Source organism: Pongo pygmaeus, chromosome 1 (assembly GCF_028885625.2).
Source record: "Pongo pygmaeus isolate AG05252 chromosome 1, NHGRI_mPonPyg2-v2.0_pri, whole genome shotgun sequence".
Lineage (NCBI taxonomy): Eukaryota > Metazoa > Chordata > Mammalia > Primates > Hominidae > Pongo > Pongo pygmaeus.
In genome coordinates this window covers 126,461,939-126,489,924 of record NC_072373.2, presented here as the reverse complement: position 1 = coordinate 126,489,924, position 27,986 = coordinate 126,461,939, and the positions used below count along the sequence as shown (strand labels likewise).

Genomic DNA, 27,986 nt, shown 5'->3' with positions numbered 1-27,986 from the left:
ATACACTGAAGAATTATGGATTCATTCATTTTATAGTAATTAGTATTATGCAAATCTGAGTCACAATATTTAATAATGTTTTATTATACTGTTGACCTAAGGATAGACAATCATTGCAGTGCTAGAAACTAGCAGAGTTCCTCAGAAGAGTAATGTACTATGTTAGGAAACAGTATTGCCCATTCATTCATTTATTCAACAATGATTTATTGAACATCAGTTTTGAACCAGATTATCTTCCAAGAACAGTAAAAAAAAATTAATAAAATATAAAGTTTTATTCTTAAGGAAACTACATCTCAGACTTGGTTAGCAGTTTTCTCCTTTGTCTTATATACACACATCTTCAACTTCTCCCTCCAGCACCTCTTCTCCGGGCAAACAGCCCAGTCTAGACTCATCATGGTACACGCCAAATTCTTCTGGCAATAATTTGTTAAGCATTATGCATATGATCTATATTAGTCCATTTTCACACTGTTATAAATAAATACCCAAGACTGAGTAATTTATAAAAGAAAGAGGTTTAATTGACTCATAGTTCCACATGGCTGGGGAGGCTTCAAAAAACTTACAATCATGGTGGAAGGCAAAGGGAAAGCAAGGCACTTCTTCACATGGTGGCAGGAGAGAGAAGTACAAGCACGAGGAAGTGCCATGCTTTAAAACCATCAGCTATCCTGAGTTACTCAATATCCTGAGAACAGCATGGGGGAAACCACCCTCATGATCCAATCACCTCCAACCTGGTCCCTCCCCTGACAGGTGGAGATTACAATTTGAGATGAGATTTCGGTGGGGACACAGAGCCAAATCATATCATAGTCTAAATAAAGATAGTAAGAGTCTTTCTCCGGAATTGGTATTTCTACTTAATTGAATATAAAGTTCTATCAATTCAATTTAAAATATCCCAACTAATACAACAGATGGGCCATAAATGATCATTAAATAGGCAAATTGGTAGTGCTAAGAAAATTTTAAGTAAATATAAATCTCTGTGATTTGTAGCTCAGAGAAAGGAATAGAGGAAAAATAAGTAATAAACAAACCTTAATAAATGAAGGATTTAATTTGTTAAATTAGTCATTTCATGAAGAAGAAATGATAGAACTTTATTAATCAACAGACTATTCCATTGGACTTATTTTTCATGTTAAGTAGGAAAGGAGGAACTGATTACAATTTTCAGGAGCAAAAGAAACAGTAAATTTTGAAGAACTTTATGTGAGTTTCCACTGTCCATGCTGCTCCCTGTAGCTCTTGGAACAAGCTGTAAAGTACTCTGTGCTGTTTCACACACGACTTTCCTTTTCATCTTTGAAATTAAGATTGTAAGCTCCATAAGGACATAAACTTGTCTGAGATAAACTTCCTAAAATAAATCTTGTTAATAGCTTTCATTAGGAAGTAAATTGGTACAAATAATAGTAAGTTCTCAGAGGCTATCAAAAGATTTTCAAAAATGCCAAATTCAGCCATAGACTAAATAGGAAGTAAATGGTAGGTCTTTGTTAACTTACAAAACAGCTAAATCATCTTAAGCCAAGGTAATTGAAATTTGTGTTAAACTCTTTATATACACTTATGTAATTTTAAAATGTCTTGCGTAATTTTAAATGTACTTTAATAACATCGTCTTATGTATGTTGTAGGTATTATCCCCAGTAAAAATTACTGGACATCATGTATCTTCAGCATGTTCATCAGGAGTCACACACAGTATCAAATGTTGAATGTAGATTCCAAAGGTCTACTGTAATCCAAAAAAATAAGAAGCAAATTTAGTATCTACCTGAGCATCCCAAATTGCCAGAATTAATGAATAAATAATATAGCCTCTCCTTTCCTCTTTACTCTATATATGCATATCCTGAAGCTGCTCCTGAGTCAAGGGAAAACTCCTAATAAAAGATGGCTATTTTCCAAAAAGCATGCAAGGCACCATGTTCCCTTGTTACAACCACTATTTATAGAGAATTTTATCTATAACAGAGATATACTGGGAAGACTTTTTGGTGAACTGTCAAATGTCCAAGAATTAAAATCAACACTCAACCAGAGTCAATGTTTCAAACTTAAAATATAACCATCATAGAATGAACTTCTGCAATGTAAAAATAAATCTGAAATTCTATAAAGTAATTTAATTTTATTAGAAATTTATCATTAAAATACACTAGTCAAATTTAAAGTTTAACGTAATTATGCAGCAACAAATTGCTCCTGTGTTCACTGTCTTAAATATTTGCCACACAAAATAGAAACTCACTTTCAACTGAGATCAGTAAAGATTCAAGATCTTGTTTGTCTGACTTCTCTAAGAGGTCTGTATGTAGATACCTATATAAGGTATGTCAGATTATGTAACCATTATCAAGTCATTAAGCCTTTCTTGCTAATTAATATAAAGTACATTATTAATATAAAGAAATATACACTCTTTAACTCCTAGAAATAAAGGTTTCGGTTGATGGTGATGATGCAGTTTCAGGATGCAATCCTACAAACTGAAACTTTGCACATAGCTTCAAAAAATAGCATTTTAATATTTTAGATGCAGACTTTAAAAATTCATTTTTAACATAGTTATTAATTCTACTATTTGTAGGTATTTTCATATTTAAAAAAAAAACAGCAGCCAATTCTCCATTATTCTAATTCATCTGCTTAAGATATAAGGAATTCCCAAGTAGGATATTTGTCTTGAAACACCCATGACCAGGATAGAATGAAATAATTCACAATTAAATATGAATGGTAAAAATTATTTTGCTCATTCCTGGGAACAATGAACATAGTGAATAATGCCAGAAAGATTACAATTGCAATATGATAGCTTTGAAAAACATCAATGTAGCTTAAAATGCCCTTTACTGTACTTATTGTCATTGATATATAAGAATAGGTCCAGGGTGACCACACTTGCATCTGATGACCATCTCACAGTGGCCATCAAATGTCAAAACAACAGTGGAAAACTGATACTTCTAGTCCAGATTATTTATCCAGGAACTTAAAGTTTTTAATGGGAAGAGAAAGAGACAGAATTATTTTGAGATGGGTCACATTAAAGTTCTGGCTCCAAAAAGAAGTCCCAGTGTCTCTCCTGGTAAGTTTTCTGGAGCTGTCCTGGTGTCAACCCTTCCTAAGATCTCTGAACCCATTAGGCATCAATATTATCTCAATAAGTTCCATTTGGTTCTTGGAATCTGTTACTTATGACTAAAACTGCCTCAGAAGTAAAGATTCTATTACTGTCATTGGCCTTCTATTACTTGCATTTAAGTATTTCTTATATTATTTAAATATGAAGTTGAATTTTTTCCAGTTATAAAAAACTTGGAGGACACAACTAGTATATTTGCAAATTGTACAATTTTAATACATGAACAAGTAAAAATTGTCTTATCAAGTTTATCTTAATAATAAGTGCTCCAAAATTCATCTGTGGTAGTAGTAGACATGATAATTATCTAGGAAAGGTGAAACTCTAGCAACAAATATTTCAAAACTTGTTTTGGAAGGTGAACTTTTAAAAGATTTTCAGATTACATATAGGTCTTTGCAAGAATAGAAAATATTTATATGTTTTTATAATAGAAACATTTTCTTGATAGAAAACCTCTTGGTTTTCAATACCTAAATTTCTGAGAATATACTTATTTCTCAGTACAAAGGTTTTGGTCAATGGTAATATAGGAAAAAATATATTTTAATCCTCTACACTTTGCAAAACACTTTCATGAAAATGGTGTGCAGGAAAATATTCAAGTTGCAATAAAAATACACTTGACAGGCTGGCAGATTCAGGCATAGATATGGCTGATGATCAGTGCATCACAGTGTCATACGCAAGGCAACTGTACCATTATGTCTTATCCTCTACCATTCTTTCAGCATTATCTTCTTTTGAGTAGTGCTGTGCATTTAGTATCCACATTTTTGAGAAAGTGTTGAAGGAAATTTTAGAGAATTAAGCAATTTAAGTGAAAAAACTGACTTAAATAGAAGAAAAGGTTTTTCTACATACAAAGCAGCTAATTGTTAACAACCATGTCAATTACTTTGAGATTAGAAGTCATGTTTTAACCAAATTAAATCCTAAACAAATAGTTCGTTACTCTTACAAAAGTTCATATTTCAGCTATACTCTAGGAAATTGGTTGGGTTCTTAGGGTTTCTGTGTAATGTAGATAGATTTTTTCTAAAAGAATGGCAACAAGCTCTTGCTGGTATTCTCAAAAAGTATATTTATTTGAAAAAACAGTTATCTTTCTGGAATTTAAATTATTCTACAGCTAGAGGGGAAAAAAAAGTTTCAAAAGCATCCAGCATGAGGCTGCATGTGATTCTTACTCATTATTTTCAATGCAAAGATTATAAAGGTTAAAAGAACATAGCAAAGCCAAAAGGGATTTATTCTAGATATGAAAAAAAAAGGTTTGGTATCAATTAAAAATCATGTAAAATTAGGTCAAATAAAGATCATATAATACAAAGAAGGCATTTTAAAAGTTAAACATCCATATATAATTTTTTGAAGCAGAAACCTTATGCCTAATTGTGTAATAAGCATGCATTCTTAGTAAAGTCAGGAGTAAGACAATTGTTACCACTTTATTTTAAATTGTTTGAAAGGTACAATCAATGTAATTAAACAAGAAAATTAAGTGAGAAGCAAATTTTTTATCTGCAGTGATGGTTTGAACACTTAGAAACAAAAACAATTGAAATTAAAATGAGAATACCTGAAAATAGCATATTATAAAAATCAAAATCCTGCATTTCAACAAATAATAATCATTTAGAAAGTATAACAAAAGGTGCCAGGTGCGGTGGCTCACGCCTGTAATCCCAGTACTTTGGGAGACCGAGGCGGGCGGATCACAAGGTCAAGAGATCAAGACCATCTTGGCCAACATGGTGAAACCTTGTCTCTACTAAAAACACAAAAATTAGCTTGGCATGGTGGCATGCTAATAGTCTCAGCTACTTGGGAGGCTGAGGCAGGAGAATTGCTTGAACCCAGGAGGCAGAGGTCACAGTGATCAGGCACTCCAGCCTGCAACAGAGTGAGACTCTGTCTCAAAAAAAAAAAGGAAAGAAAGAAATAAAAGACAGTATAACAAAAGGAAAGATTTTTTGCATATGTATAAAAAATAATTTTCATATTTCTGAGTAAATCAATCTAAAAATCAATATAACTGTATGGAAGTAAACATTAAAATTCACTTAAGTACTGTAAATGATTTGAATAAATGAAAAATATACTGTTCCCTTGTATTGTCAAATTCAATATTGTAAAGATTCAATCCTTCAAAATTAACACATAAAATTAATATATTCTCAGTAAAAACACCAACATATACCTCAGAGTTCTTGTTCCTTTTCTATGCTTTATAAACAAAACAAGACAAAATAAATCTAAAGTTCACTTGGAAAAATCAACATATAAAATACTTCCTCCAAAATGTGAATATGTGATTAGTGAACATTCTTCCAGTAACACATTAAGATATACTGTAAAGCTACTCTAATAAAACAATGCAATTCAAGTCCAAGGACTGGTACAAATTAATAAATCAATACCTTAGAACATATCATACAGAACAGGACTCTAGTGTACATGAGGATTTAGTGTATGATGAAATGGTCTCATATTACTCAGGACATTTAGGGTTATAAGTGAAAGAAACCCAACTTAAATTTGTTGCTATGGTTTTAATGTTTGTGTCCCACCCAATTGGCTGCTAAATTTTTATGTTGAAACTTAATCACCAGTGTGATGGTGTTAGGGGTTGGGGCCATTGAGAGGTAAGTCATGAGGGTGGGGCCCTCATAAATGGGATTAGTGACTGTTTTAGTCCGTTTTGCATTGCTACAAAGAACACATGATGCTGGGTAATTTATAAAGAAAAAGGTTTATTTTGGCTCATCGTTCTGCAGACTGTACAAGAAGCATAGTGCTAGCAACTGTTTCTGGTGAGGGCCTCAGGAAGCTTTCAACCAGGTGGAAGGCAAATGGGAAGCAGAGGTGTTATGAGAGAGCAAGAGAGAAAGGAGGTGCCAGGCTCTTTTAAACAACTTCTCTCCCATGAACTAATAGAGTGAGAATTAACTCATCACCAAGGGGACAGCACCAAGCCATTCATGAAGAATATGCCCTCATAATCCAACACCTCATTAGGCCCCACTTCTTACATTGAGAGTCACATTTCGACATGAGATTTGGAGGGGACAAAGATCCAATGATACCAGTAATCCCCAGGGAGGTGTGTTGATCCTCCCAGTACGTGAGGACACAGCTAGAAGGTATCACATACAAACCAGAAAACAGGCTCTCACCAGACACTCAATCTGTTGGCACCTTAATCTTGGACTTTCCAGCCTCCAGATTTGTAAGAAATACACTTCAGCTGTTTATAAGCTACCTAGTCGGTGACATTTTGTTATAGAAGCCCAAATGGACTAAGACATTGGTTTAAGTAAAAGGGGAACTTTATTGGCTAGTAAAGCCATACCACGCAAATGCAAGATTTACAGCTATATCAATGGATATCAGGAGTTATTTTATCTGTGACAGTCTCTAGTGATTGTCATACTGCCTGGCAGAGAGAAAACAAGCAAAACCAATGTTTATTGACTGAATGCACGGACTAAGGAGCAGCCTTGAATCCAGTATCAGGAATTGGGATGGAGAATGTAGTGATACATAAATAAAGTGGAACTTGATGCTCAGTCTTAGACAGTCATGAAACTAGAAGTAAAATTGTGTCCAAAATTTTTACTGCCATATAAGAAACACAAAATTGAGAGTGGAAGAGGAGAAAATATTAAATAAACTCTGGGTCAGACTTTGGGCATAGAATTTGGGGGAAGTCGTGCAAGTATACAGGTATACAGGGTGAAAACTAATTTATGAAGTGACAGAGCAAAGTACAGTTTGGAGAGTAAATTATATATATAAAAATAAAAAACAATACAGAAAACAAAATGTCAAATGCATGTATTCAAAAGAGAAAATAGCTTGTTTTAATAAGAGAACTTTTAAAGAGATCTATTATTTACTAAATTATTTCCATGTTCCAGAGAAATTTCTAAGAAATTTAGCAATCAAGAATCACTTAAACAGATCAACCATGTTATCATCCTCAATTTATGGGTGAGAAACTGAACTCAGAGAGGTGAGCAAGTTGTCCAAGATCACATAGTAAATAAGCTGAGATTCATGCTGTAGCCATCTGACTCCGGAGCCCATACACATAAACTCTACACTAAACTTAATGTGTATGAATAAATTTGAAATGAGAACTAAATGCATTATAAATATATATTAATTTTAAATGCATACGTTATATATATTTACGTGTGTGTGTTTATCACATCACAACACTGCATAAAAGCTTTCATATTCCATTATTGTTTTAAATCAAATTTAATTTTCTTTGAACTTCCACCTGCCTGGATGGTAAGAAATTCATTGTCACTCATTTTGAAGTCTCCTCACCACAATAGATCCACAGGATAATATACAATTTCTGGACAAGTGTCACAATAGAAAAGCAGGGAAAGTTCTTGGTCTATGCTCCAAGATTGTTGCCATCTTGACTATTGCTCCCTTGGCCACATTGATGCTAGTCTGAAATTCTGATAGCTACTGTCTATCTGGTAGGCCCTGAGGCTTCAGACTGACTGTTACCTCTTAAATGCCTTTTTATTCATCGTAGACTCAGCCCTAGAAACTTTTATGACTGCTTTTAGGCTCTAGCATTTACAACTGCAAGAGAAGTCTGCATGAAATATCTAACTTCCCTATTCACAAAGTAAAGTAAATACCCCTTATGCTCTCTTGAAATCTTAGACAGCTACATCTTAAATGATCGTCTTTGTAGTTGAGCAGTATGCTTTATAGTCTTGTGTTAGGTTCAGACTTCCCTTAGGAGTCTTCAGTTCTGTACTGCATAGCCCAAGCCACTGCAAAATGGTGGATAAAGGATTGCCCAGATATCAAAGTATTGGGATATTAAGGATCTTGTGGAGGAGCACCCACGTATAGATTAATGGAATACACAAAGCAACAATCAAGTCTTCAGTTGGTATATTAAGTCTCCATCTGCCCTAGCTGGCAGAGTTTGAAATTGGGTCACTAAAATCATCTCTTTCATGCCTGACTCCCTCTCTCCTGGAGTGAACAACCACTTCCCCCTCATTTTCTTCTCTAATGAGTTTTTAAAGTTGAAAACAGTTGAACAGTTGAAGGGAGGGGTTCAGTTTCCACCAGGCTGAGCTCACAGTGGAGAGTTTACTCAGAGCAGCCCCTCCCTTTGCCTGCTCATGCTGGGCCTGAGCCATACTCCCTGGGTCTATGGCTCCTCTGGCCAAAGCCAAGTCTCCAAAGCCTCTAGTGTCAGAGTCAATGTAGAAACTTTTAACCAACCCTCTGGACGGTATTTTAAAAACTGACCTGAAAAGAAGCTTATTCTAAACTACTGAGACATTCAGCCATGGCACTGAAGACTTTTTGAGACTCAAATAGCCTCAGACTCAAGACTTTAACCCCATTTCATCATTGTTTATATTTCAGGACCCCAGACACCTTCCATTCTTCTAGCAGTGAATCTTCTCCAAATGGACTTCTCAATCAACCCAAAGTTTCATCCCCTTCAAAAAACAGAGTTCATTGGATTTATCCATTCACTGTCAGTGCAGTTTTCCCTTGTCTTAAAATTTCAGCCCATGTTTAAATGATATTTAAGCTAGGAGCAATATGGAAGTTTCCATAAAATAAAACAGAGGTCTCCAACTCATTTGATCTGAATTTCTGTCAGAAATACAGTTTTCATAATGACTCTTTATACAAATTTTTATTTATTTATAAGTGCATATAGGTATATACAAATATATGTAATAAAAATAAAACAGTACAGAGTCCTATTCTATGTGATGCAATCAGATATTTTCATTTGATTTTTTTTAAATGCCTGTGGTGATTTCCCAGATAGATTTCATGACTCACTAAGGGGCCCCAAAAATAATTTGGAAAACACTCCTGAAGGACACTGAGGACATTGGCTAGTATGTACTCATCTCTCAGATGGAGATGATTAAGTCATTTTTGAAATTTGAAGACTGAGATAGGGGACTTAAATATCTTCTCCCATGTTCCTTATTTCTCAATAGTCTCTTGGGAATAACAAAGTTATTTATTGAAAAAGGCTAACTTCTCTTCCCTTAATGAACATTCTGCCAATCACTATATATCTGCTCCCAGTTTTTAAAATATTTAATAAGCCCCATTCACACTAAATCTCATATCAGATCACTGGTATTCCCCAAATCCACAGGGTTTTATGGGAGTTCCCACTATTCATCAATTCTCCAACGTAGTAAAAGCTGTTATCTGAAAATTAACAACCCTCAATTCTAAGTATTTTAATTAGTCTTCCTCATAAATATATATTTCATAAAGTTTTATAATAATGCCCACATTGTTTCATGTATAACTGATATTAATTTTACCCCCATAATATTCAAGTCTAAGGAATTTTGTTTTGAGTCACCATGTTAAATCAAATATCCTCCAAGCTTCGAAATACTGACAATAAGTTCAATTCAGTCAATATTAAGACTCTCTCATTAAACATTAAAAACTCCTGAGTTTATATAATGCCTGAAAAACAGTTCATCATGATTTTCTCCTTAGCCTTGCTCCTTTAGCTTCTCACTGCTGCAATTGAGCAGTGATGTTGACTACCTTTTAGGCACTGGTTTCCTCTGAGTTTAACCAAATTCAGATATTCATGCCATTCCAGTTCTCTCCACTGACCTTCATCTAAAAGCACACAGCAATCTTGTAATCCACTTCCATTTTGGGGCAATGTATGCCTTCTGGACACAAGTTTCCATAGCAAGCTGAAATGCCAAAGCTCCTTTTGTAAATCTCAGGTAACTTCAAACTCTTGGGCTAGTCACATCTGCTCCCACTAAAAAAGGACTTTCACTGCCTACCTCTCTGAAATAATCTCGCCTTTAAAAAATGTTGTTCATTTCCCTCTTGAATATATTACTTACTTTGGGGAACACCGACTTTAAAAAATATTAATATAATGAGGATTTCTGACTTTTAGGGAACAGGTAAAGTATGGAGAAAGAAGATGTTTTATTTTTCCTTGTTAAGAGTCTATAGCAGTAATGAAACCTGAGACACCAGTTCTGTGTGTGTGTGTGTGTGTGCGTGCGTGTGTGTGTGTGAGAGAGAGAGAGAGAGAGAAAATGAGGTGGAAAAAGAGATTCTTGTTACAAATTCACTGTAAGCACTTAAGACTACCCTCTTTTGAGGGTTAGGGGAAGGAAGCTTAATAAGGTAGCACTGGAAAAAGTTACACATACTCTTTGTAAGCACTTTACTTTCCATTTCTTTCATTAGAATAAATATGAGGTGAGATTATCATTTATTAATTTAATTTCTAAAATTGCATGCCCACTGAATAAACACAAGTTTGGAAAGAATAAAATAGAGCATACAAATTAATACCAGGAGAATAATTCTAAAATTATACTTTCTGTTATCCCAGAGGGAAAGAATGTTTATATTTTTGAAGAACCATAAGCATTTGGGATTTAACCACCTTTGCATCCAGGAAACTTCAAAAGTAGGCTTAGTCTAGATTAGGACAACCACAACAATAAATAGGATGGCACTCAATCTTGTGTTTTCATCATGTCCAGGGAAAGCACAGTCCTGACAAGAGAAACAATTGATGAGAAAATAGGAGAGTAGATAAGCAAATGAGTTCTTTTCCCCTCCTTGACTAAGCAGAAATATTACTAGTGATATCATATCTAATAGAGAATTCTCAATTTAGGGATGGTTATTGATTTTCTTTCCATGAATGGTATAGAGACAGACTAAAATTGTTCTTGGTTGCATTATTATTCTTACTACCATGTGTATAATAATGACGAAAATAAAATGTAGTCATAGGGTTTTCCTCATTTTATTGAATGAAGGAGAGAAAGAAAAAAGAAAAGAAAATTGAACATTCAGGAAACAGAAAATTAAAACTTTTCTTTTGTTTGCCCTAGCAATTCCAAGATCTAATTGACTCCATCTACATTTTTGGTTGTTTTTATTTTCATTTTTAAGGTTAGCTTTGTGGTGGTTTTTCCAAGTTTTAATTTCAGCTTAAGAATGCTCAGTATTTTCAAATGATCAGTTCTAAAAGTATTAAAAACACATTTGATTTTACTATGGATAACCAAATTTTTATGTATGTGTGTATACACACACAAACATGAATGAAGAAAAAAATGAAAGAAATGGAGAAAAAGTAGGGAGGAAGCTTATCTTAGAATGTGAGTGTTAAGAGGCACAATTATTTATATAAGAGCTTTAGTTCTTTTTTGAGTTTATGTTAAGTTTGCTAATAGTTTTTCTAAGTTATTTTGCAGTAATAAATAACCCCAACAATCTTAGTGGCAACAACTTTACAGCAACAATGGTTTATTCTTGCACATGTTACTCATCTTTCACTGTTCATTTGTGGCTGTGCCTCATATTGTCTTCACTGCTGGACCAAGGCGTAAAGAACAGCCCTATTTTGATCTTATGAAAGAAGAAAAGCAATGCTGCAACCATGCAATGAATGCTCTACAGGCTTCCAGTAAGCAATGCTACACATCACATTTACTCCTATTTCACTGGTCAGAGCTACTCATATGGCCAAAGCATGCTGTAAATCAGGCATGAATGAAGCAGGAGTAAGACTCTCTCTTAAGAGGGAGCATTGCACATCACATGGCCGTGAGCAGTGATATATTCACTCTCTCCAAGTATAAGAGTAAGCAATTCGGAATAACAATGCCGTCTATCTCAGAGTCCTTGCCAATATCTTATTCCTTATGAATTCTACATAAATTTTATTCTAGAATGACTCATAATGGGACAACTTGGATCTCACTTTACTCCATTAAAAACATACTGTTGGCCGGGCATGGTGGCTCATGCCTGTAATCCCAGCACTTTGGGAGGCCGAGGTGGGCAGATCACTTGAGGCCAGGAGTTTGAGACCAGCCTGGCCAACATGGTGAAACCCCTTCTCTACTAAAAATATAAAAATTAGCTGGGCCTAGTGGCATGCGCCTGTAATCCCAGCTACTTGGGAGGCTGAGGCATGAGAACTGCTTGAACCCAGGAGGCGGAGATTGCAGTGAGGCAAGATGGGGCCACTGCACTCTAGCCTGGGCGATGGAGTGTGACTCTGTCTCAAAAAAAAAAAGCATACTTTTGGGTTGAGTCTCTCTATTTTCTGTTTCCTTGTAACTCAATAAGAGAATAATAGAAAAGGAAAGGAAGATAATTCTAGTATCAAAAAGTTTCAGTTAGAGAACTTTTATTTAAAAACCAAAAACTATTTCTGCTTCCACTTTGCTATGAGTTGCTATAACCCATTGAATGAAATCTTCAATATTACATTCTTAGGTAGATAACACATAGCAGATACATAACTCTCAGCCAAGTCGTTTTTCCTCTTTTCTTACTAGTTGAAGACGTCCCTGGAAAATACTCCAGAGCACATATATTAAACCAAGAGGGGCTCTGAGCTCCAATATCTTCTTTTTACCTAAAAAGAAGTGTTATTGGGTTTCCCTCAGATACTCCAGAGAGAAATAATCAATCATCACTAGTAATACCAATTGCTCTCACCTGCGTCGATCACCAGCCGGGGGTAAGAGGAAGCAATTTTACCAGCACTCACTTCATTCCAGCCAAGGAGGTAAATTGAAATGAGAGGAAGTTCTTACTAATCTGCACATAGAAGTGTGGACATTTCTTCACTTTTAGGGGACATTCAGGTTCAGTTTTCCCTTTTTCTTCTGGAAGAGTAAGACCTAAATATAATTCAGGATGTGGAAGAGAGAAGAATGAGATTTCTCTTTGTATATGAAGAGAAGAAATATGAGGGTCATATGAGAATTGTAGCTATTGAGGCAGACTACAGACAAGTTGCCATGGCAATGACCCCTTGATTTTCGCCTTTTCCTAACCCTGTACTTCTCTGAACCATATCCTTTCAGATTTTTTGTTCTTTTATCTATTTGCTTACAAGTATTGTGGCTGTGATCAGTAAAATTAATTTTATTTTTTCTCTATGTTTTCAGTATAAAGACATAAAGAAACAATATGCTAAGTCATTTTGTGACATTTGAGCTAGAAGTTTGTCAAGGAAAAATTTAAATGTAATGAAGGCATTCATTTATACATATCTCTTGCCTATTCAAATTAATGGGACACTGAGAAGCAGCTTAAAGTACATGTTGTAAATAACATATATATCATTCCTGAAATAGACATATATAGCTTCAAATATCTTACAGCATTTCAACAAACACAACACACAAACAATTACAATTTAAGGGCTTTCTAAATGTAGACTTTTCAAATTAACAATAAACTGCAATTTAGTAATTTTGAACAATGAATGCAGCTTCTTGGGAATCCAGAAAAGCATTTATTCAGAATAAATAATTATGGCCCAATATATTAGACATGCTGTCTGCATCAAAACTATTATTTCATTGCAACTGTACTATTTGCTAATATGATAGGGCTTAATTCTATCTGAATTAAAGTATTATATACCCTTTCTACAACCCAATTTTTGGATGTCTAATTGTATGGTGTATCTCTTCATGTGGCTCCATTTTTAATTATATTTATTTAAAATAAAATATATTTTATAAAAACAATACAAATCAATTTTTTGTTTTATATATTATATATAAGTATATAACAATACATTACATAATTAATAAAAATATTTAATAACAATTATTAAATATTATTTCATAAATTTTAACTTTATAAACTTCTCTTAAGCTGTAAAATTGTACTCCCACTCAATAATGCAGTCATTTTGGTTAGGTACATTTATAATTGTACCTTTGGTTAGGTAATGTATAATTTCTTTGGATGAAAAATCTAAAACTTCAGGGTTTTTGCTGGAGGGTTCCAGGTTATTTAATATTGGTTCATTTCAATTGGATAAAATGTCAGTTCTCTAGGTTCCATTTTATCTCAAAATAATAAAAAAAATTTGTGGCAGTGATCTACATATTTTGTAGCTTCCTTGAGTAGTGAGAAAGTTTACCTTGAGACAAAAGAAGATGTAAATACAGAAGGAGTATAAGAAGCATGTTCTAGTCATTTCAGATTTAGATACTGCTTTTTGGAAAAAGAATGTGGAAAACACAAGAGAAACAAGGCAAACTTTTAAAAATAACGTTGCTTAACAGCATGTTTATATTTTAAGCATACAATATATAACGTGCTATAAAGAAAAGTAATCTTCCCAATCAAATGTCAATGACCCTTAAGATTGTGCAATAGATTTGCTTTGCTTTGTTTACATTCTACTTTTCTTCTACACTGTTATTCTTTATCAGTATTTCCTCAATAAATTAAATTTTGTGCTTGTAATACTCTCATCATGCTACTATTGTTATAATTATTAACATGATATCACCATGTTAGTGTGGGTAAATTCGTAACTGCCAAAATTTGTAACTGCACATGAAATACGATAGTCACTAGCACCTTTTGTACCTTTTATAATTTTTTGTAAGCAATTAATATCCTTTTAATTATTAAATAATTATGATTCTTAAAGCTAAAATGTGTACATTTCAACAAGTGATGTAGCAGCAATTAGATATCCATCACCAAAATAAATACATCTTGAAATAAAACCTCCACTTTATAAAAATTCACTCAAAATGAATCAACAGTTTAATTGTAAGATATAATATTATAAAACTTTTAGACAATGAAGGAAAAAATCTTCGAGGAGGGAGATTAGGCAGAGTTCTTAGACATGACAAAACACAATCACTAAAAGAATAAAATAGATAAATTTGACCTAATTAAAGTTTTTTCTCTACAAAAAAATTCTGTAGATAATATGAAAGACAAGCTAAAACCTGGAAAAAATATTTGTAAACCATACTTAAAATATATAAAGTACTCTTTAACTAGTGAAAAAAAACTTTTAACTATCCAATTAGAAAATGGCAAAATACATGAATAGAATTTTCACCAAAGACAATACACAGATGGCAAAAAGTACACAAAACGATGTTCAAAATCACTAGCCATTAGGGAAATACAAATTAAAACAACAATTGAACATCACTATGTATATAGTAAAACAGTTATAATTACACATAGTGATATTATCAAATTCTAATAAGGATACAAAGAAATTGTATCTTTTATAAATTGCCGCTGGGAGTGTAAAATGGTACAACTATTCTGGAAAATATTTTGGCAGTTTTTTATAAAACCACATACACTTATCAGATGACCCAATAATTGCATATCTACACATTTATCTCAAAGCAATGAAAACTTGTCTTCACATAAATGTTCATAGCAGCTTTATCAATAATAACCAAAAATTGGGAAAAAAATCTCAACAGGGGACTGGTTGAAGTTACTATGGTACATGGATACAGTGGAATACTACTCAGTAATACAAAGAAACAAGCAAGTTATACATGCAAAAATTTTAATGAATCTGAAAGGCAATAATACAAGCCAATCTCAAAAGGTTACATATTCCAATTCTACTTACGTCTTTTGCATTCTTGAAATGACAAAATAAAATGTCTTGAAAATGAAAACATACAAGTAAAATAGATTAGCAATTAACAGGAGCTAGTGATTGTGGGGGTGGAGTTGACGAGAAGATGCTTAACACAAGAGAGCTTCTATGCAGTGATGAAACATTTCTGTGTACTAGTTATATGAATCTATATACACAATAAAATTGTGAAGAACTACACACACACACACACACACACACACTCACATATTGGTAAAATCTGAATAAGTTCTGTAGTCTAGTTAATGGAATTTTCCCAATGTCAATTTACTTGTTTTAAGATTATATTACAGTTGGGCAGGATATAAACATTCAGAGAAGCTGGGTGAACAGTAACAGGACTCTCTTTACTATATTTTCAACTTCCTGTGAGTCTATAATTATTTCAAAATAAAAAGTTCAAAAGATTTAGAAGGTTAACAAATTAAATTGTCCCAAATATTTAAACCTGATAGAAATATTTAATCAAATGTTTTTATTCATTAAGTTCTCAAATTTAATATATCACATTATTTAAAATGTTAACATTTTAAACCCTACAAGAATCTGAACTCATCGTGTCTGCTTAGTACAGAGTAAGCTGAAACAACTGTGTGACCACCCTCACACCTAGAAAAAGTCAGATAACCTATGTAACCATAACTTTTCATGAACCTATGAGAGAATTAATGTTGCAGGGCAATCAAATAGCCCTAAATCTAAGATGACAGGCACTTTCAGGGAAAGACAGGACACAATTTTTGACTTACCTAGGGCAGTGACAGTAAGGAAATTGGGCTGGAGTTCAAAAGAGTAGGAAGAATTTCGCCAAACTTGTAACAAATTGCTGCTGAGTGTAGGAGAGCATGAGAGTACAGAGCTGCTTAAAGCCAGAAACACAAAGGGAGTTTGCATCCATTGCCATGCTCTTCACACATCTCATCACGTATTCCAGTGTTGGTGTCCCTCGTGCCAATCTGTGGGAGAAGAACAGCCAACACTGTGGAGCAAGAGTTTCACCTGGATCCCTCTTCCCTACAATACACAAGCCTAAACCACTGAGGGAACAGCAGCAAATGATCTCTTTCATTGATATTATAGATGAAGACATCTTAATATTTTAGATGAATTATAGATGATGACATCTTTCCACATTTTAGGGAGGAAAGAACTGATTTTTTCTCTACCTTCAGCTATGTTGAGTATACTCACAGACCCATGAAGGTAGAGAAAGCCTCTGGGCTCAGACTATTTGAGATTCCTTACTGCTTAGGGCAGGACATGATCATTGAGAAAGGCACAACCTCAAGAATCAAGGACACAAAGCCTACTTAAGACTAAACCAGGACAACAGAAAACACAAAAGTATAACCGTCTATCCCCACCCTCACCCCTTTTGGGTCAGTTGTCAGGTTTATAAGCCTAAAATAATAAGAAGAAACCACTGGGAGAGGGACAAGAACATATACATATTCTGCATGTAGGGAAAGCCTAAGGCTGAGAGTAGTGTAGGAACACAGAAAAATCCTCCTGTAATTCAGCTCCCAATCCTCAAGCACAAGGTAATAGTGGAGCACCTACGTAAACCTGGAGGTGTAAAAAAATAAAAGAAACAAACCAGCTTCACTGCCAGCTAGATATACTCATAACCTTAATTCACTATCCAGGAAAGATGGTTGTCACTTTTCAGGCATCAATAGTATTTCTCTCAGCCTCTACATGCCAACACATGATGCCTGTGTATAAAACACACACACACACACACACACACACACACACACACACACCCCGATACAACCCCCTCACCGCCAAACACATATGAAGGTTAAGATACAACTCAATAAGCAATCAACAAAACTAGAATTAGATTAGGCCCAGATGTTGGAATCATCAGTGAATTTTAAATAACAGTGTCTAAGATGTTAAAGGCTCTGGAGGAAAAGGTGGACATCTTTCATGAACAGATGAGGTATTTTGAAGAGATGAAAAGTATAAGAAAGAATCAAATAGTAATGCTAGAAAAAAAATAGAAACATAGTAACAGAGATGAGGAATGCCTTCAATGGGTCCATGAGTATACTCAAGATAGCTGAAGAAAATATTAGTAAAGGTCAAGATAGGTCAAAAAGGATAACCCAAACTAAGACACAAAGAGGAGAGAGAGAGAGAGAGAGAGAAAGAATGACAGAGAATCGAATGCAATGGGACAATATCAGTCTAACAGATGTGTAATTGGGATACTAGAAACAGAAGAAGGGCAAAGTATATTTTTAAATACTTAAAAAATATTTTAAGGAATAGTTGAATTTTTTATGTAACAAATTAGATTACAAAACCAAAAATTTGGAGAACAGGAATTAAGAAAAGAAAAAAAAATACTAGGTGCAACATATTAAAAGTGCCAAAAGTCAAAGAATAAAACAAGGCAGCCAGAAGAAAAAGGCATATTATGTATAGACGAACAATTATATGAAGTTCAAGCCAGGCACGGTAGCTCACACCTGTAATTCCAGCACTTTTAGAGGCCGAGGTGGGTGGATCATTTGAGTTCAAGACCAGCCTGGGCAACATGGTAAAACCCAGTCTCTACTAAAAATACAAAAATTAGCCTGTAGTAGTGACTCACACCTGTAATCCCAGCTACTCGGGAGGCTGAGGCAGGAGAATCGCTTGAGCCTGGGAGGTGGAGGTTGCAGTGAGCTGACGTCGGGCCACTGCACTCCAGTCTGGGTGACAGAGTGAGACCCTGTCTCAAAAAAATAAAAATGAAAATAAAAGAAGAAATACAGCAGTCTTCTTGTTAGATAATATACAATCAACCAGAAGATAATGAATTGGCAACATTAAAGTGCTTTAAAAAAACTTTATAAGCCCAGAATTCTATTATCAATAAAAATATATTTAAAAATAAAGAAAAAAACCTTTTTTTTCTTCCAGAGAAAAATACTACTTAGAGAACTTATGACCAATGACTCTGTCTAATGAGACATATTTTTTAAAAATTCTGTCAGGAAAAAAAAAATACCCCATGGTTTCCAGGGCTTTGCAAAATAAATAAATAAATAAGTACCCCAAAGAGAAACTTAAATATAAGTAAATAAAGAGCAATGACAATGAAAATTATACAAATGAAAGTTAAAATATATATATTTGATTTTTATTTTTAATTTCTCCAAAAGGCATTTGCACTTCCTAAGCAAAATTAGAGGCTTCGAATATGTGTTTATGGCATATGTGGAAAATAGAATATATGACAGCAAAGTTCAAAGGTGAGAGGGTGAAAGTGGAAGCACATAAAAAATCTAAACTTCCAACCGAACAAACTAGCAAAATCCAAATGAAATATGCCTAAAGCTTGCTAAAAGAATTGAAACAATAAAGATACAAGTAAAAATAACTGAAATTGAAAATAGAAAATCAAGAGAGGAAATTGATAAAAACAAAAAATTGTTATTTTATAAGATTGATAAAATTAATAAACTGCTAGCCAGATTGACCAAGACAAAACAGAGAAGAAGCAAATAGTAAGTATCCAGAAATGAAAGAGATGACATCACTATATATTCTATGAATACAGACCTGAGATAATTTTGCAAATTACAGATCTAGAGCTAATATTTTCAACATATACACATATACCTTATAACTTGCTAATAAGAAGGCAAACAGGTCCATTAAAAGTACACAAAATGTGTACAGTGACATCACAAAAGAGCATATAAAAATGATTAATAAGTACATTAAAAGATGCTCAATTTTATCATCAAAGAAATACAAACTAAAAGTGCAGGAAGATACCACTGCAAAATGACCAAAAAATTAGAATTAAAAAGATCGATATTGGCTGGGTGCTGTGGCTCATGCCTGTAATCCCAGCACTTTGAAGGGCCGAGGTGGGTGGATCATGAGGTCAGGAGTTCGATACCAGCCTGACCAACGTGGTAAAACCCTGTCTCTACTAAAAATACAAAAATTAGCCGCGAGTGGTGGCCCATGCCTGTAATCTCAGCTACTCAGGAGGCTGAGGCTGGAGAATCACTTGAACCCAGGAGGTGGAGGTTATAGTGAGCCAAGATCATGCCATTGCACTCCAGCCTGGGCAATAGAGCGAGACTCTGTCTCAAAAAAAAAAAGGCTGATATCACTCAGTGTTGGTACACATGTGGAGCAGCTGGAACTCTCTCATACATTGGTGATGAGAATGCAAAATGGTAAAACCTACTTTGGAAAATTGTTGGAAACTTTCTTTAAAAGTTATACATAAACTTGCAATTTGACCATCAGTTCTGCTTTTATTTACCCTCTTGGGGGAAATTCACCCCTGATATTTCACGTAGGTTCTTTTCTATTTTCCCTAAGAGTTGGCCAGTCTGAGAAATAAAGGGCAAGAGTACAAAAGAGAGAAATTTTAAAGCTGGGTGTCCGGGGGAGACATCATATGTCGGCAGGTTCTGTGATGCCCCCTAAGCCACAAAACCAGCAAGTTTTTATTAGTGATTTTCAAAAGGGGAGGGAGTATACAAATAGGGTGTGGGTCAAGAGATCACATGCTTCACAAGGTGATAAAATATCACAAGGCAAATGGAGGCAGGGCGAGATGACAGGACCACAGGACCAGGGCAAAATTAAAATTGCTAATGAAGTTTCTGGCATGCATTGTCATTGATAACATCTTATCAGGAGACAGGCATGCATTGTCATTGATAACATCTTATCAGGAGACAGTGTTTGAGAGCAGACAACCGGTCTGACCAAAATTTATTAGGCAGGAATTTCCTCATCCTAATAAGCCTGGGAGCACTACAGGAGACTGGGGCTTATTTCATCCCTTATCTACGATTGTAAAAGACAGCCGTACCCAAAGCGGCCATTTCAGAGGTCTCCCCTTAGGGACGCATTCTCTTTCTCAGGGTTGTTCCTTGCTGAGAAAAAGAATTCAGCAATATTTCTCCTATTTGCTTTTGAAGGAAGAGAAATATGGCTCTGTTCTGCCTGGCCCACAGGCAGCTAGAGTTTAAGTTTATCTCCCTTGTTCCCTGAACATTGCTGTTATCCTGTTCTTTTTTCAAGGTGCCCAGATTTCATATTGTTTAAACAACTTGTGCAGTTAATGCAATTATCACAGGGTCCGGAGGTGACAGCATCCTCAGCTTGCAAAGATGACAGGATTAAGAGATTAAAGACAGGCATAGGAAATCAGAAGGGTATTGACTGGGGAAGTGATAAGTGTCCATGAAGTCTTCACAATTTATGTTTAGAGATTGCAGTAAAGACAGGTGTAAGAAATTATAAAAGTATTAATTTGGGAAACTAATAAATGTCCATGAAATCTTCACAATTTATGTTCTTCTGCCATGGCTTCAGCTGGTCCCTCCGTTCGGGATCCCTGACTTCCCACAACATACCCAAGAGTAATGAAGCCATATGGTCCCACAAAGACTTTCTCATGAATATTCAGTGCAGTTTTATTAATAATTGTCCAATAATCGGATCAATCCAAATGTCCATCAATAGGCAAACAAGTAAATTAATGTATATCAATATGATTAAATACTATTTAGAAATATTAAGTACATATATATATATATATATATATAAATAACAACATGGATGAACATCAATCTTGTTAATGAGCTTTCCTGACACTCATCTGTACCCTTACAACTTCTAAAAAAAATTTAATTTGTAGGGAAGGTGAGAACACTCACAGATAAGCCATGGTGTAGGAAGATTCATGTTATAATCATCTGACATGGAAAACTTTCACCATGAAGAAAAGGATGCTCAAACCTTAAAATTTGTACCATGGATCCAAGGGTGGAAAAGTAGAGGAGCTGAGCAACTAAAGTCATTTCAATCTTTCAGTTTTCATGTGCTTGCTTCCCCTCCCATACACACACTAAATATGCCTATTTCCCTCTTCTAGGTACATAGTGATAAATCAAATTTAATACAGGGAAGCATGCTAGTATATTATGGAATGAACTGTTTATTTATTTTTTTATTTTTTTTTATTTTTTTGAGATGGAGTCTTGCTCTGTCACCCAGGCTGGAGTGCAGTGGTGTCATCTTGGCTTACTACAACTTCCACCTCTCTGGTTCAAGCAATTCTCCTGTCTCAGCCTCCCAAGTAGCTGGGACTACAGGTGTGTGCCACCACACCTGGCTAATTTTTGTATTTTTAGTAGAGACGAGGTTTCACCATATTGGTCAGGCTGGTCTCGAACTCTTGACCTCAGGTGATCCACCTGCCTCAGCCTCCCAAAGTGCTGGGATTACAGGCATGAGCCACTGTGCCCAGCCTGAACTGTTTATAAAATACATAATACCTCCTCAAAGTCATTCTGCAGTGGGTTAAAGGAGCTATACCAATCAGAACCTCAATTGAGACATAGAGTGTAGTGGAAAAGAGAGTCAATAGGACAATTAGATCCAGTATTATGGAAGGCCTCATATATGAATCAGAAGAGTTTGATACTTTGATACAGAACTAGAGCTTCTCAAAATGTTCTGCCTAACTATCCTGAGTAGCAGAGAAGAACATAAATAAATATGCCTCAGTGTTCTCAAGGTATTATTGAAGCTACTTGCCACTTGCCAAAATACTGAATTTTTTTGTGTTAGTGTTAAAACTCAGGAGAAATTTGTGTGTTCATGATTAATACAAGATATTAGTATTATTTATCAAAGTATAAAACTTTCACCCATATATTAATGTGATGTTGACACTGTGTGAAAATTCCTGTGCTCATGTTGTGGCACTACAGCATGCCACATAGTTTCTCCTAAGGTATGCACACCACTGTTTCACAGGCATGACATAGGCAATAGCTGACACTTTCTACCTTTTTAAACAGAGGTGAAAGTGCACTTTTCAAAAGATTTATGTGAAAGATAATACCTCGAGCTTTATTTTTTGGCAAAGAAATTTATATTTGACCCTTGATTAACCTCTGGCAGTATGTCAGAAAAATGTATATTCATGTCCATTTAAAAATAAATGAGAAAATTGAAACATAGAGAATTTAAATTGCAGATGTAAAACCAGAGCCAAGAAAATAAAATATTTTCTGACTCTGAATCCAGTGCCAATTCTATAATCCCTACTCATCCTGAGCAGAATATGATATAAAACCAATTTATCTTGGATCACATTCAAATGAATTTAGTTGTACCACAATGAAAAGCAGATACCTTTATAGGTCATCCTAACATAGACCCCAAGGACAGTATTACATAAGTCTGCTAGTACAGTAAGCTTTCACATATTGAATTTGCTGGGCAATGTCTGTCCCTGACACAGGTGTGTTTTTTTAAATACTGAAATGTTACCACTTGTACTTAAAAGAATGCTCAAATTTTCTAAAAAGAAAAAAAGCAAAGAAAGTAAAGGAAAGAGAAAAAGAAAAATGCCCACTCTATTGAAAGTAGTTAATATGCCAGGGAGACATTTTTCACAAACCATCTGGGGGTTCTCACAGCTATTTTCAAACTTTTTAGAAGTTCCATGATCGAGTAATCTGAGGAATCAACTAGAAGTGCGTAAGTTCTCAATTGCATTCTTGCTCTAAGGGATTACACTCTGGTTGACTTTGTGAGATACTGAACTGCTCTAGTTGCACTCACTGAATCATATCCTCATTGCCACAAATTTCTGGCTCTTTCTAAGAGTCTGCCTGCCCAGAACCATTAAAAAGGAGGTTTTTTTTATTTTTTTATTTTTTTATTGTTACTATTGCTTTTAAAGTACACTTACTTCTTTGACTAGAGACAGAAGCTTTGAAGGTAGTTGTTGATAACAAACCTGTACCTGATGGGCAACCTGAACATTTGACTGAGTTTTCCACTTGGACTACCTCAAAAGCATTATCATACTAGTTTCTGGTTCCAATAAGGGCAGACTTCCTGGAGTATTCTGAATTGGATTCTCTTGGACTACTGGGCACAGAAAATCCTGCCAAATTAGACCTGGATTCCTGGACTCCTAGTTTATAAAAGGCACAGAGTGGCTTCCTGGGTATCTATGACCTTCTTTCATATCCACTGATAGCAAAAGTTGCTTGTTTTCCTTTGATCTTATTAGCAAAATTCCCTTTGAAAAAAAACAGAAAAGGAGTAGAGATGATAATAAGAGAACGAGATAAGTAGGTTAACTTTGCAAGTAGTTCCCAAAAGGAATAAACAGGAATTTTCGCTTAAAAATATTTCTCAGGAATTCATATTTGCGTTTTGTCTGTTTTTTCTTAATAGGTTGGCAAAACTAGAAAGGTGATCATTTACTCTTTCCTCTTATAGTACTTATAAATGCCGATATATCTTTCATGTTTCTAGCATGTGTGATTTCATTGATAAAAACCTACTAATCATGTTTAACTTTATGTGTTTAGAGATACCATTCACAGCTTCTGTGAATAAAATTCATGGTAAAAAGGAAATGAGAAGTTATGTTAATGTCACCTTAGAAACATACTTTGAAAAGTGAATAGATATTTGTCAGGTTAAATTACAATAAAAAAGACTAGTTTAGTAGTTTACATACTCCCAAATTTTGGAATCATCTGAGGATCTTAAAAACAAAAAAATACTGCTGCCTGAGTCCCACCCCCAAACATTCCTATTTAATTAGTGTGAAGTGCAACTTGAGCACTGGGGTTATTGAACTCTCTTCAGTTAAATAGCTAGTCTAGTGGGATCCAAACTACATGAGAAATCTGAAGTCGAGTTAAATTCAGTCTCTTTTGCTTATTGACTGTAGTGTCTTGAGCAAGACAGTTGACTTCTCCAAAATTTTCTTCCTTATCTGTAAAAAATGGATATTTAGTAATACATTTTCTATATCTCTGATAGGGATTTTGTGAAGATTAAATGTGATACTGTTTGTCACCTCATAAAGTTTTCATTTGATAAATGTTTGTCATATTTATCAAGTTAAATGTGAAGTGATATATAAACATCAGTTACATGTGTATATGTATGTATATGTATATATATGCATATGTACATATATAAACACATATATATACATATTTTCCAGACCTTCACATATTGTGAAGTTCAGATGAGATAATGCATGTAAATATGCTTTGAGGATTATAAAGGCATGCATAAATATAAAGTATTGTTACTCCTATTGTTGATAAAACAAACTGTAGAAAATTCCATGAAGTACTTGACTAGTAAAAAACACAGGATTATAGCTTCATGTGTTTTAAGTTACTTCTTGGCCCTCATCTTCATCTCTACTTTGGCCCAAACTGTATTAGGTTGGTGCAGAAGTGGTTGTGATTTTTGCCATTAAAAGTAACAGCAAAAACTACAATTACTTTTGCACCAACCTTATAGTTTGAAGGACAGCATGCAGTCCCTGACAAATAATCAGGGAAAAGTCATTTTAAGAGAGAAGTTTTTTTTTGTCCCTTAGCTCCAGAGTTACACCTAGGAAAACATACCTCGGTTAGATTTCAGTGGCTCCTAAGACTGGCCATATGAGTAGGTGGTATGACCTGAGAAATACCAAGAGGTCCCACCTGCTAAACATATCTTTCCTTAGGGACATTCCTGGAATTCTCCTCATTAGAGACAAAGCAGAAAGTCGCTTTTAAAATGCACAGAGATGTTAGCATATCATGGATTAATGTAACAATTTGACTAGAAAATGATTTTCAAAAGCTTGATATATTTACAAGGTGGAAAAAGAAATGGCTACATTCATCTTTGCTCTGACAGAAAGTTTTTAACTACCAGACAAAAATAATGCTGTCTAAATTACTCGGTCTCCTTACCTGAAATCAGATAGGACATATTATTAGCTATTGTGACCCTATTACCTAATTTCTTACTACCTTGTCCACATATCTCCAGATGTCCATGTTTGCTTCTCCATAGTAGGGTCTATAGTAAACTTTAGAGAGATTTCTTCTTGTTCTTAACAAACATTGATGAAGTTTGTGAGCTCCTTGTTTTTAACAGTTAGAGGAAGCATAAATTTGAGATTTTAACCTAAAAAATTGCAAATAGAGAGCCATCCACCAATAGGTATACAAGCATATGCAATTAAAATTCCAAATTGAAGGAGATATTTTTGAGAGACAATTATTTGATATTAAAGGACTATCTTTTAAAATTATTTCTCATGCTTGTGAATACCTTTTTTATATTCCATGTACTCTTGGGAAACAAGGGCAAGGATCCTATTCTTTTTTAGCTTTTCACCTTCACTCTCAAAATACTTGTCTCTGAAACTGCCTGAGAAAATTTAAATAGTTCATCTTAGCCTAATTTAAATAGTAAGGATTTTTTTTCTCTCTACCTAAAGACATATGTATAATAGGCTCTTCCTGAAGACTACCTCCTGTACTTTTTCACCTCCTCAAAAGCTGAATTTATTCCGACTTCACTGCTACGTTGGCTAACATTACTGTGCATTTACCACTCCTTTTCACTATTCACAGATTACTGTCCTCTCCAAAGCTTAGCCATGAATCTAGTGCTCCTCTAAGTAATAGATTTCTGCACCATGCACATCCTAACGTTCTTAAGGAGGTTTACCTCAAACCACATGGCATTTTTTGTTTTGCTTTTAATTTAGAAGGCATTTTACACTACCTTGGGTGTGCTGTTCTCCAGTTGTTCCAGATGCAGAGCAAGTTGCTCTACACAAGACCCTTATAATGCAGCAAATTCAGTGATGCTCAGAATGCTTCTGGCTAATTGGAGCCTATAGAAATCCACAATAAGAAAATCATACTGAAGTCCCACAAAGTTTTGAAGCAAACTTATTCTTTAGCAAATAACTACCTTTCCTTTGAAAAACAGTTCTTATGTTGTTATTAAAATATGCACAAGACTGAATGGCCGACCATGGGGTAAATGACCATGTGATTTGTGCTGTCCATCAAAATTGGGTGTTCTATGATGAACCAAAGCCTAAAGTTGAGCATTGTCTAAAAGTCCTTTTTTATTAAGTAGAAGTTAGCTATACAGATCAAGTTAAAGCATAATGTATCCTCATGACCCAGGGAACTTCAGCTTTCTTCCTACTGTTGCCATCGTGAGAGGTAAAAGTCATGATAATTAGAAAACTCTGTAAATAAATGACATTAATTTCTACACATAAATTGGGTGAATTTTATAGCACAAAGAATATTGTGAAAAACAGCACAAAAATCTTCAATGCATGCAAATTTTACAAAATAATTTAAGTGTCTAGAAATCCCAGGGTGAGATGCAGAATGTTATAAACAAATCTATTAGTAAATGTATTACAAATGTATGAACCAACCTTATTGAAAGGGAAAAGAGAAAAAGATACTGATGTAAGATTTTGGAAATGAATGGAGACTGAAATAAAGTTTCTTTTCTTACAGGTAAAAAGAACCGTACATAAGTGCTATACTCTAATTCATACAGTTATTCTCGATTGACATGCAGGTCAACAGTTCTGAAACACAATACAGGTATACTGGAACTGGACATTTAAGGAAATGTATGGCAGATAGTAGGAGCCAAGTTTCTCACTGTTGGAGTAGAACGTTATAGAAAGCAAGAGAGTGGACCGACTGAAGTCATCCATGTGGAAATGGAATAGAATTGGATACATCAGTATGCACTCTTCATTTGCTTAATGCAGACACATATGCTGGACATAGATTTATAGATATGTAAACATACAAACATATATTGACTTGCTCTTTCAGTTGAGAGGGCATAGAAGTAATGGCACCCTATTAACAATGAACACAACTAGCACCCAGATCTTTGGGTCTAACATCATTCTCTAATAAAAAAAACTTGAGATGCATGGAGAAATGGTTGAATCTAGAGCTGGGACATGAAATATACAAGATGAACACAGCATCTTTTTCTATCAAAAAGTAAAAAAGGGTTTAAAGAAAAAAATGTCCCAACGATGAGGGGAATGACAAAGGGATGCATGAGCTAACTGAAAAACACCCAATGGCAAATTTGGGCAACAATGTGAAATACTATTGGATTATAAACCAAAGTAAAAATAACTATCCATGAGTCAATTTTGATATAAAATGATTAAGCAAACACATAAATGAAAAAGAGACAAATCTCTCATACGGAAGAATTACAAATATATTTTTAAATAGTTATTTGCTTAAGGAAGAGCCACGTAACTTCACACTCATTAAGTATGTGTTATATACAGTGATTTATTCCACAAAGTGCAATATGGAAAGGGAGAGAAAAAAATATAAATTTACAGTGGATAAACCTGATAAACACTAGCTCAAGTCAGGTGGTCAATTAACATTATCAACAGTGATAAGTCATATGTGTGTATGTATCTTTACTACAATGTACTACAAAGACTGG

At 34.5% G+C, this 27,986-nt stretch overlaps 1 long non-coding RNA gene across 1 annotated transcript in view; it reads right to left on the bottom strand.

Moving 5' to 3' along the window:
- Positions 1-1,046: 1,046 nt before the first annotated feature.
- Positions 1,047-27,986, bottom strand: part of LOC129032980 (uncharacterized) — a 108,814-nt gene continuing 81,874 nt past the window's right edge. The window contains exons 7-10 of the long non-coding RNA XR_010123854.1: positions 16,415-16,621; positions 12,710-12,894; positions 10,632-10,744; positions 1,047-1,756 (exon numbers count right to left, since the gene is read on the bottom strand). This is a non-coding gene — a long non-coding RNA (uncharacterized LOC129032980). The remainder of the gene's footprint in view (positions 1,757-10,631; positions 10,745-12,709; positions 12,895-16,414; positions 16,622-27,986) is intronic.